Source organism: Tamandua tetradactyla, chromosome 11, assembly GCF_023851605.1.
Source record: "Tamandua tetradactyla isolate mTamTet1 chromosome 11, mTamTet1.pri, whole genome shotgun sequence".
Lineage (NCBI taxonomy): Eukaryota > Metazoa > Chordata > Mammalia > Pilosa > Myrmecophagidae > Tamandua > Tamandua tetradactyla.
In genome coordinates this window covers 81,977,378-81,986,072 of record NC_135337.1, presented here as the reverse complement: position 1 = coordinate 81,986,072, position 8,695 = coordinate 81,977,378, and the positions used below count along the sequence as shown (strand labels likewise).

The 8,695-nt window shown below is 53.4% G+C and overlaps 2 non-coding genes across 2 annotated transcripts; both read left to right on the top strand.

The window, feature by feature from the left end:
- The first annotated feature begins 2,055 nt into the window (after positions 1–2,055).
- LOC143651148 (U6 spliceosomal RNA) lies at positions 2,056–2,162 on the top strand. The gene has a single exon (XR_013159881.1). It is a non-coding gene; the product is annotated as a U6 spliceosomal RNA (small nuclear RNA).
- A 5,663-nt stretch (positions 2,163–7,825) lies between these two features.
- Positions 7,826–7,932, top strand: LOC143651147 (U6 spliceosomal RNA). Its single transcript, XR_013159880.1, has one exon. It is a non-coding gene; the product is annotated as a U6 spliceosomal RNA (small nuclear RNA).
- The last annotated feature ends 763 nt before the right edge of the window (positions 7,933–8,695 follow it).

Here is an 8,695-nt window from a genome sequence, read left to right as displayed (position 1 = left end):
AAATGTAAAAATCATTTTTAACTCGCAGCGGGAAGGCAGGCGGCTGGAGGTGGCCGGACTCTCTCCCGATGGAAAGATAACGCAAACCCTACCGACCACTCAGATACTTTAAAATTTTCTAGCAGCCACGTTGAAAGAAGTCAATGGGAACAAGTGACTTTTTTTTTTTTTTGGGAACAGGTGATTTTTTTATGTAACTTGATAAATCCAAAATATAATCTGGACATGTGATCAATATGGAAACTTCTTAACGAGATCATTCATGATCTCTGCTTTTCTACCAGGTCTCACATATCCACATTTCTCCGAAAACACTTGAAGCGCATCTAGAGTCCATAAAGCTTAACGTTGAAACGGAGTCACATGCACCCAAGCCCTTCGCATATATGTAAAAGTTTTCCAAAAACAGAACAGTCAGTTTTAGATTTTTTAAAATTTGAATTAATGAAAATGAAATAAAGCAAAACATCCGGTTTCTCAGTCGCACCGGCCATCTTTAGGGGCTCGGGGGCCGGTATGGCCAGTACTGCCCTGGGCCACCCGGACTTGGGCCACCCGGACTTGTGGCGCTCACGGAAAGGCTGTTTGTCAGGCGGCTGGTAAGTGTCCTGTCGTGGGAGGCAGGTCCATTTAGCAGGTGCAGAGATTGAGGCTTGGCAGGGTGGGGGCTTACCAGGCCACGTAGGTAATCTCGTTCTAGTTGGTTCTGCATTCAACTCATGGCTGTCCCATGCAGGCCCCCCACCCACCCCATTTCCTTCGCACCACCTGCTGCAGGGCCTGCAGAGCTGCCGGAGGGATCCCCGGCCGTCCCTGCTGCTGGAGATGCCCTGGCTGGACCTCATGCCCGGGGTATGGGTCCTCCACCCACCTGCGGGTGCGCGGGCCCGGGCATGCGTCATAGGCAGAGATAACCCACCAAGATAGTGCCCCTGGGGTGTTGCTGGGTGGCCACACTGGACAAACCCCAAGAGCCACAGCTGGTCGAGGAGAAGGATGCGTATGACGCCTACAGCCGGGGCTGACTGCAAGTTGGCCCTGGCTCTCGTGGGGGCCGGTGCAGGTCTCCTTTCTGCAGAGACCCTGGTGGCATCCTGAGTCCTGCTGATCCTGGTGCCCTAGCCGGACCTGTACGGACCCCCGCCCCCCACCATCCGGCCCCAAAGCTCCCATGCCCCACCCTGAACACCAATAAATTGCAACTGATCCCACACTTGGAGCGGCGCTTTCTCATTGTTGATCCCGCCCCCACTGCTCACTAGTGCCCATTTCACGGATTAGGCAGCTTAATCCAAGAAGAGAAGGAATTTGGCCAAGACCAGCCGGCTAGGACTTGAACCCTGAAGAAAGAACCTTCAACTGAATGGAATGGGAGAATCAAGTCAGAGGGGGAGGAAGCAGACATCCAGGGAGTGTGGGGTCGGGGAGGAGCATTCCCCAGGGAAGGGACAGGGATGAGTCATCTCTGAGCCCCCACAGAGCCACTTGCCAGATATGCAACTCCTACTCAGGCGTCAAAACCCCATTTCCCACGCCCCCTCTTACATTCAGCCTTCTTGGACCCCCTCAGCGGAATCCCCACCCTTCCATGTTTCTCTAGCAGTAGGCTCCTCCCTCTGACCCCTATCACAAGGGGCAGGGGGAGTCAGTGCCTGGCTCTGTCCCCCGCAGGGATGGGCAGGGCCAGATCTAAGGTGTCTGCGGAAGCCAGAATCGACGAGTGCAGAGCTGCCGCAGAGGAGCTTTTGATGAATAATAAATATGTAAGTGAATGAAGGCGGCGCCGGGGACCTAGGCTGCGCGGGGCGGGCTGATTTGCAAATTACATACCAGAAGCCTCTGCGGCTGCGAAGCCGCGAGCGACTGCAGGAATTAGCCAGCATTTGAGGATTTTGGAGGTATCAAACACATCCAAGTAAATATGACAGTAAGATATACTCCTTGACGTTTCGCTCTAGAAAATCTTGCTAAATATATACTTATGTTTTTATTGACCTAATGGTAAAGAACTAAATGTTGTGGACTTTAAATAGGACTGCCTGGGGCGTTAGACTTGTGCTCGCTTCGGCAGCACATATACTAAAATTGGAACGATACAGAGAAGATTAGCATGGCCCCTGCGCAAGGATGACACGCAAATTCGTGAAGCGTTCCATATTTTTGCGAAGTTCCCGCCCTTTGCGGCAGGCGCCGCCAAAAGTATTTGAACACTTCTCTCCACGCTGCGTGCACTCCCTACGGGACATCCGCGCCCCCTCTCCCAGAAGCGCGCGGAGGCTGGATCCCACCACCCGGGGCCAGGCTACAGGACGGCTTGCACCTGGCATTCAAGGACAGAGTCCTCGAGAGGCGCCGACGCCCCCCCGCCCCACTTGGTTTCGTTATTCGTCTTTGAAAGTCCTCCGTGCCTTCTAGCGACCGGGAAAATTAGGAACCTATACTCACTGAACGCCTGCTGTATGCCAGGTGCTGAAAGAGACTCTACTCAGACGCCCCAAAGCTTGATGGGGGTGGCTAGCCACAGCAGGAGGCCTGGAAAAGCAGGGGGAAGAAGGAGACAGGACTGACAGGGGGCAAAGAGACTTGTGCAGCCCCGGGGAAAGGGAAGCTGGGCGCAGAGTCCTGCTGCAAATAGAGGGAAATGGTCTTCTCGCACCTCAAGGCCTGTGCAGTGTGCCCAGGACACAGCACGGGCATGCTGGCTGGGTCCCACCTTTCCAGAGCTCAGGTACCAAGCAGGAAGCAGGTAGATAAGCTGTCACCTTCCGAATCAGATTGGGTGCTCAGGGAGGGGGTGACCTGGAGGCTAACAAACTTCCAGATCTAACTGGCTAGTTTTCAGAATCCTGGAAGCATCCCACCCTTGAGATGGACAGACAGATGGGGCCCTTACCAAGACTAGAATGCCAAAGCCATTCCCTTTCTGTTAAATGGACACTCCTCTTGACATACAGTAGGCACTCAATATGTAGATTGTTGAAATTATTATGAATCACTCCCCAGCTTCTGCGTTAATTGCAAAAGGAGAAATAAAATCAACTTTCTCAACGGAGAGACCTGAAGAACAACGCCTTGACCAAGGTGCCAAGCCCAGCCTCACTGCTGAGAGGCATCACGACCTCTGACCTGAAGCCAGCAGAGGCAACCAGCTCCCCACCTCCACCCTGAGAAGGCCCATGAAGCCTTGGGTTCAGCATATCCCACAAATGAGGCTGCCACTGGGCTCCTAAACATGGAGAATGTGGTTATTGCACCAGAGGAACCGAACTTTACATTTCATTTCATTGAATTCAGGTTTAAATAGACACAGGAGGCGAGGGGAGGCCATAGTGGTCAGCACAGGTCTAGACCATGTTAGCACAAACACGGCATTCGAGAACAAGTTCAATTGCTGGCAAGGCTGCCAAGCAACTGCCGGCCTCCAGAAAGAGATACCGTCACACAGGAGCCCCAATTAAACACCGGGCCAAGACTTAAATATACATTTCCCCAAAGCAGGTGTGCAGAGGGCCAACAAGCCCATGGGAAAATGCTCCATGTCATCAGCCACCAGGGAAATGCAAATCAAAAGCACCATGATGTACCCCCAGAACAGCTGGAATAGAATAGCTAAATAGTAACATGCGTCGGAGAGGGTACCGAGATATAGGAGCCCTTGCACCCTGTTGGGATGTGAAATGCTACAGCCACCATGGGAAACAGTTTTGTAGTTCCTTAAAAAGTTAAGCAGAATGACCTCATGACCCTGCAGTCCCACGTCCAAGGAGAATCGGAAAAGACTGGAAGCAGGAGCCTGGGCAGATGGCTGAATACCACTATTTATCGCAGCCTGATTCCCAGTTGCCAACAGGTGGAACCCCCTGGGTGTCTGCCACAGACCAGTGGAATGGATCAGCAAAATGTGGGCTGTGCACGCTACGGCATGTTATAAAGCTCTGAAAAGGGCTGAAGTTCCAGTCCATGCTACAACCAAATGAATCCTGAAGATTTGGTGCTCGGTGGAAGAAGCCAGACACAAAAGGCCAAACACTGTCTGACTCTATTATTATTATTATTATTATTATTATTAAATGCAGGCAAAATGACTCTATTATTTTGAAATGTCCAGAACAGGCAAATCCAGAGAGAGAGAGAGAGGATTCGTGGTCTCCGGGGACTGTGGGCGGGGGTGGGGGCTTGTGGGGTGACTGCTAATGGGCATGGGGTTTCTTCTGTTTGGGGCAATGACAAGTTTCATAGAATAGCTGTGTTGGCAATACAACACTGTGAATGTAATTCGTGCCACTGACATGTCCTCTTAAAAATGGTTAAAATGACAGATTTTCTGGGGGATGCTTCTAAATCTAGACCGGAAGAAACAACACACACACACACAGAGAACAACAAAAGACAACACCACTGGGCCATCTGGAGGCATCTGGAGAAATCTGAAGATGAGCTGGAGGCCAGAGTGTGCTGGGGCATTCCCGTTACCTGCCTTGGGGGTGCCGATGGCATTGGGGTGGGAGCAGGTTGTGAATTATTCCGTTAGCGCCTCAAGGAGGCTCCTTAAGAAGGTGTCCTCCGAGCAGGAACTGGGGTTAGGGCAAAGGGATGAGGGGGGTGGCACGGGGCATGGAGGACCTGTTTGTTGAGGGGAGGCGCTGGCCGTGGGAAGCTCCCGAGCTGAGCCCAGAGGCAGCGGCCTCTGCTTGAGTTCTATTATTATTCTCCCTGCCTTGTCGTCGATGTTGTTGTAGGATGGCTGCTCCCAGCAGGTGTCCTGGCCAGGAAGCAGCAGGAGCGAGCTGGGCTGACCGCCCAGCTGGATCCGAAAGGTAGGGTGCAGGGGAAGCATCTGCATCCCCACCAGAAGTCACCCAAAGCCCTGGCTGGGGGCCCAGGCTGGGGTCCTGCCCTAACCCCCCAGGATCCCATGCAAAGCCCGGGATCTGTAGGGACAGGGCCACCCAGGGGGCTGCTCCCTGGGACCCCCCCTGTAGCTGCGGCTCCTTAGCCCAGTTGCCAAGACCCTGGGGCCCTAAGGTCACCCCAGCAGCCCCATCCCGAGGGCATCACCATGTCCCCACTTCGGAGCCCCACTCTGTCAAGATGCCACCACGCCACAAATCTCACAGGCTCCCGAGCGTGGGTGAGTGCCATGGGGGGAGGGTGTCCAGCCGGGCAGGGCCCCATACTCTCCTTTGGCGAGAGCACCCAGCTGCTGGGGCCAGAATACCTAAGAGCGCAGCATCTTCACCCCTTATCTCCGCTCCGGATAGGAGCGTCTGGTCACCCCCATTTTACATTAGCGGAGACTGAGGCATAGAGGGGCCTTGCAACGGGTACCCACCCGCAGCCAAGCCAGGAGCAGGGATTCGAACCCAGGCCCCAAGGTGGGGAGCATTGAGGTTGTAGAATTATGCAGAATTATTTTACAATTCTATATAATACAATTACTATTCCATTCTGGAAGTCAAAGCTTCTCAGGCACAGGTCCAGGAAGTTTCCAGAACTGATATCTGGGGTTCCAGGGTGCTCCGAGAGCCCAGACCCAGGGACGGTAAACTTTTTCTGCAAAGGACCAGATAGTTTGTATTTTCATCTTTGCAGCCCAGAAAGTCTGCCCTAACTACTCAGTTCTCACCCTTGTAGCATGCATCCCCCTAAATGATTAGAAATCAGTGCGCACAGCTGTGTGCCAATAAAGCTTTATTGACAGTTTTATTACATTGAAACTTGAATTTTGTGTTGTGAAATATTAGTCTTTTTATTTTTTTCAACCGCTTCAAAATGTAAAAATCATTTTTAACTCGCAGCGGGAAGGCAGGCGGCTGGAGGTGGCCGGACTCTCTCCCGATGGAAAGATAACGCAAACCCTACCGACCACTCAGATACTTTAAAATTTTCTAGCAGCCACGTTGAAAGAAGTCAATGGGAACAAGTGACTTTTTTTTTTTTTTGGGAACAGGTGATTTTTTTATGTAACTTGATAAATCCAAAATATAATCTGGACATGTGATCAATATGGAAACTTCTTAACGAGATCATTCATGATCTCTGCTTTTCTACCAGGTCTCACATATCCACATTTCTCCGAAAACACTTGAAGCGCATCTAGAGTCCATAAAGCTTAACGTTGAAACGGAGTCACATGCACCCAAGCCCTTCGCATATATGTAAAAGTTTTCCAAAAACAGAACAGTCAGTTTTAGATTTTTTAAAATTTGAATTAATGAAAATGAAATAAAGCAAAACATCCGGTTTCTCAGTCGCACCGGCCATCTTTAGGGGCTCGGGGGCCGGTATGGCCAGTACTGCCCTGGGCCACCCGGACTTGGGCCACCCGGACTTGTGGCGCTCACGGAAAGGCTGTTTGTCAGGCGGCTGGTAAGTGTCCTGTCGTGGGAGGCAGGTCCATTTAGCAGGTGCAGAGATTGAGGCTTGGCAGGGTGGGGGCTTACCAGGCCACGTAGGTAATCTCGTTCTAGTTGGTTCTGCATTCAACTCATGGCTGTCCCATGCAGGCCCCCCACCCACCCCATTTCCTTCGCACCACCTGCTGCAGGGCCTGCAGAGCTGCCGGAGGGATCCCCGGCCGTCCCTGCTGCTGGAGATGCCCTGGCTGGACCTCATGCCCGGGGTATGGGTCCTCCACCCACCTGCGGGTGCGCGGGCCCGGGCATGCGTCATAGGCAGAGATAACCCACCAAGATAGTGCCCCTGGGGTGTTGCTGGGTGGCCACACTGGACAAACCCCAAGAGCCACAGCTGGTCGAGGAGAAGGATGCGTATGACGCCTACAGCCGGGGCTGACTGCAAGTTGGCCCTGGCTCTCGTGGGGGCCGGTGCAGGTCTCCTTTCTGCAGAGACCCTGGTGGCATCCTGAGTCCTGCTGATCCTGGTGCCCTAGCCGGACCTGTACGGACCCCCGCCCCCCACCATCCGGCCCCAAAGCTCCCATGCCCCACCCTGAACACCAATAAATTGCAACTGATCCCACACTTGGAGCGGCGCTTTCTCATTGTTGATCCCGCCCCCACTGCTCACTAGTGCCCATTTCACGGATTAGGCAGCTTAATCCAAGAAGAGAAGGAATTTGGCCAAGACCAGCCGGCTAGGACTTGAACCCTGAAGAAAGAACCTTCAACTGAATGGAATGGGAGAATCAAGTCAGAGGGGGAGGAAGCAGACATCCAGGGAGTGTGGGGTCGGGGAGGAGCATTCCCCAGGGAAGGGACAGGGATGAGTCATCTCTGAGCCCCCACAGAGCCACTTGCCAGATATGCAACTCCTACTCAGGCGTCAAAACCCCATTTCCCACGCCCCCTCTTACATTCAGCCTTCTTGGACCCCCTCAGCGGAATCCCCACCCTTCCATGTTTCTCTAGCAGTAGGCTCCTCCCTCTGACCCCTATCACAAGGGGCAGGGGGAGTCAGTGCCTGGCTCTGTCCCCCGCAGGGATGGGCAGGGCCAGATCTAAGGTGTCTGCGGAAGCCAGAATCGACGAGTGCAGAGCTGCCGCAGAGGAGCTTTTGATGAATAATAAATATGTAAGTGAATGAAGGCGGCGCCGGGGACCTAGGCTGCGCGGGGCGGGCTGATTTGCAAATTACATACCAGAAGCCTCTGCGGCTGCGAAGCCGCGAGCGACTGCAGGAATTAGCCAGCATTTGAGGATTTTGGAGGTATCAAACACATCCAAGTAAATATGACAGTAAGATATACTCCTTGACGTTTCGCTCTAGAAAATCTTGCTAAATATATACTTATGTTTTTATTGACCTAATGGTAAAGAACTAAATGTTGTGGACTTTAAATAGGACTGCCTGGGGCGTTAGACTTGTGCTCGCTTCGGCAGCACATATACTAAAATTGGAACGATACAGAGAAGATTAGCATGGCCCCTGCGCAAGGATGACACGCAAATTCGTGAAGCGTTCCATATTTTTGCAAAAGTTCCGCCCTCTGCCGCAGGTGCTGTGGCAAGCGTCCGCTCGCGTCGCGACCCTGCGTGCGCTCCCACCGGGCTGGACGCGGGAAGGCGCGAGTGTCCACCTGCTGCGTGCTACCTTCACGGCCGCTGCCCGCTAGGGGTCCAGGTGGAGGTAGGATTCCACTAGTTGGCGCCAGGCTGTGGTTGGTGGGCACATGGCACCAGAAGTGTCCCAAGCCTCGGGATGGAGTCCTCAAGGGGCACCAACGCCCCTCTTTTTAGCATCAATTTGCATTTTGTTTTGCCTAGGACACATTTTCCCTCGGAACTGGCGAATTTCTACTCATCCATCAAACCCCTGGCTGCAATGGCCCTGTCCTCTGAGAAGACTTCCCTGGATCTCTTGGTTATCCAACAGCTAGGAGAGTCCTGGGATGCCTCCAAGTGGCAGAAAAGGGTCTCGTTCGTGCCCGCAATGGCCTTGGCGTTCCCAGCCATGGATTCCCCTTCTCCAGCCATCCTGTAGAAAGGCAAATTAAGACCCAAAAAGGGTGAGAGGGGCGCCTTAGGGGCTCCCAGCCGGGAGAAGCCATGGCTTGGCAGTCCAGAGTCCCTGTCCCTGTCCCTGCCTCAGTTTCCCGGCGATGAGGTCCCCGCGCGGCCTCAGGAACTGGGGGTGCTCCACCCGGGCAGGGGTCCCGAGGCGCCCGAGGGGCTCAGGAAGTCTGCGGCCGCGGGAATTCGGCGCTTCCAAGCCTTATAAGGACATTTGCACTTCG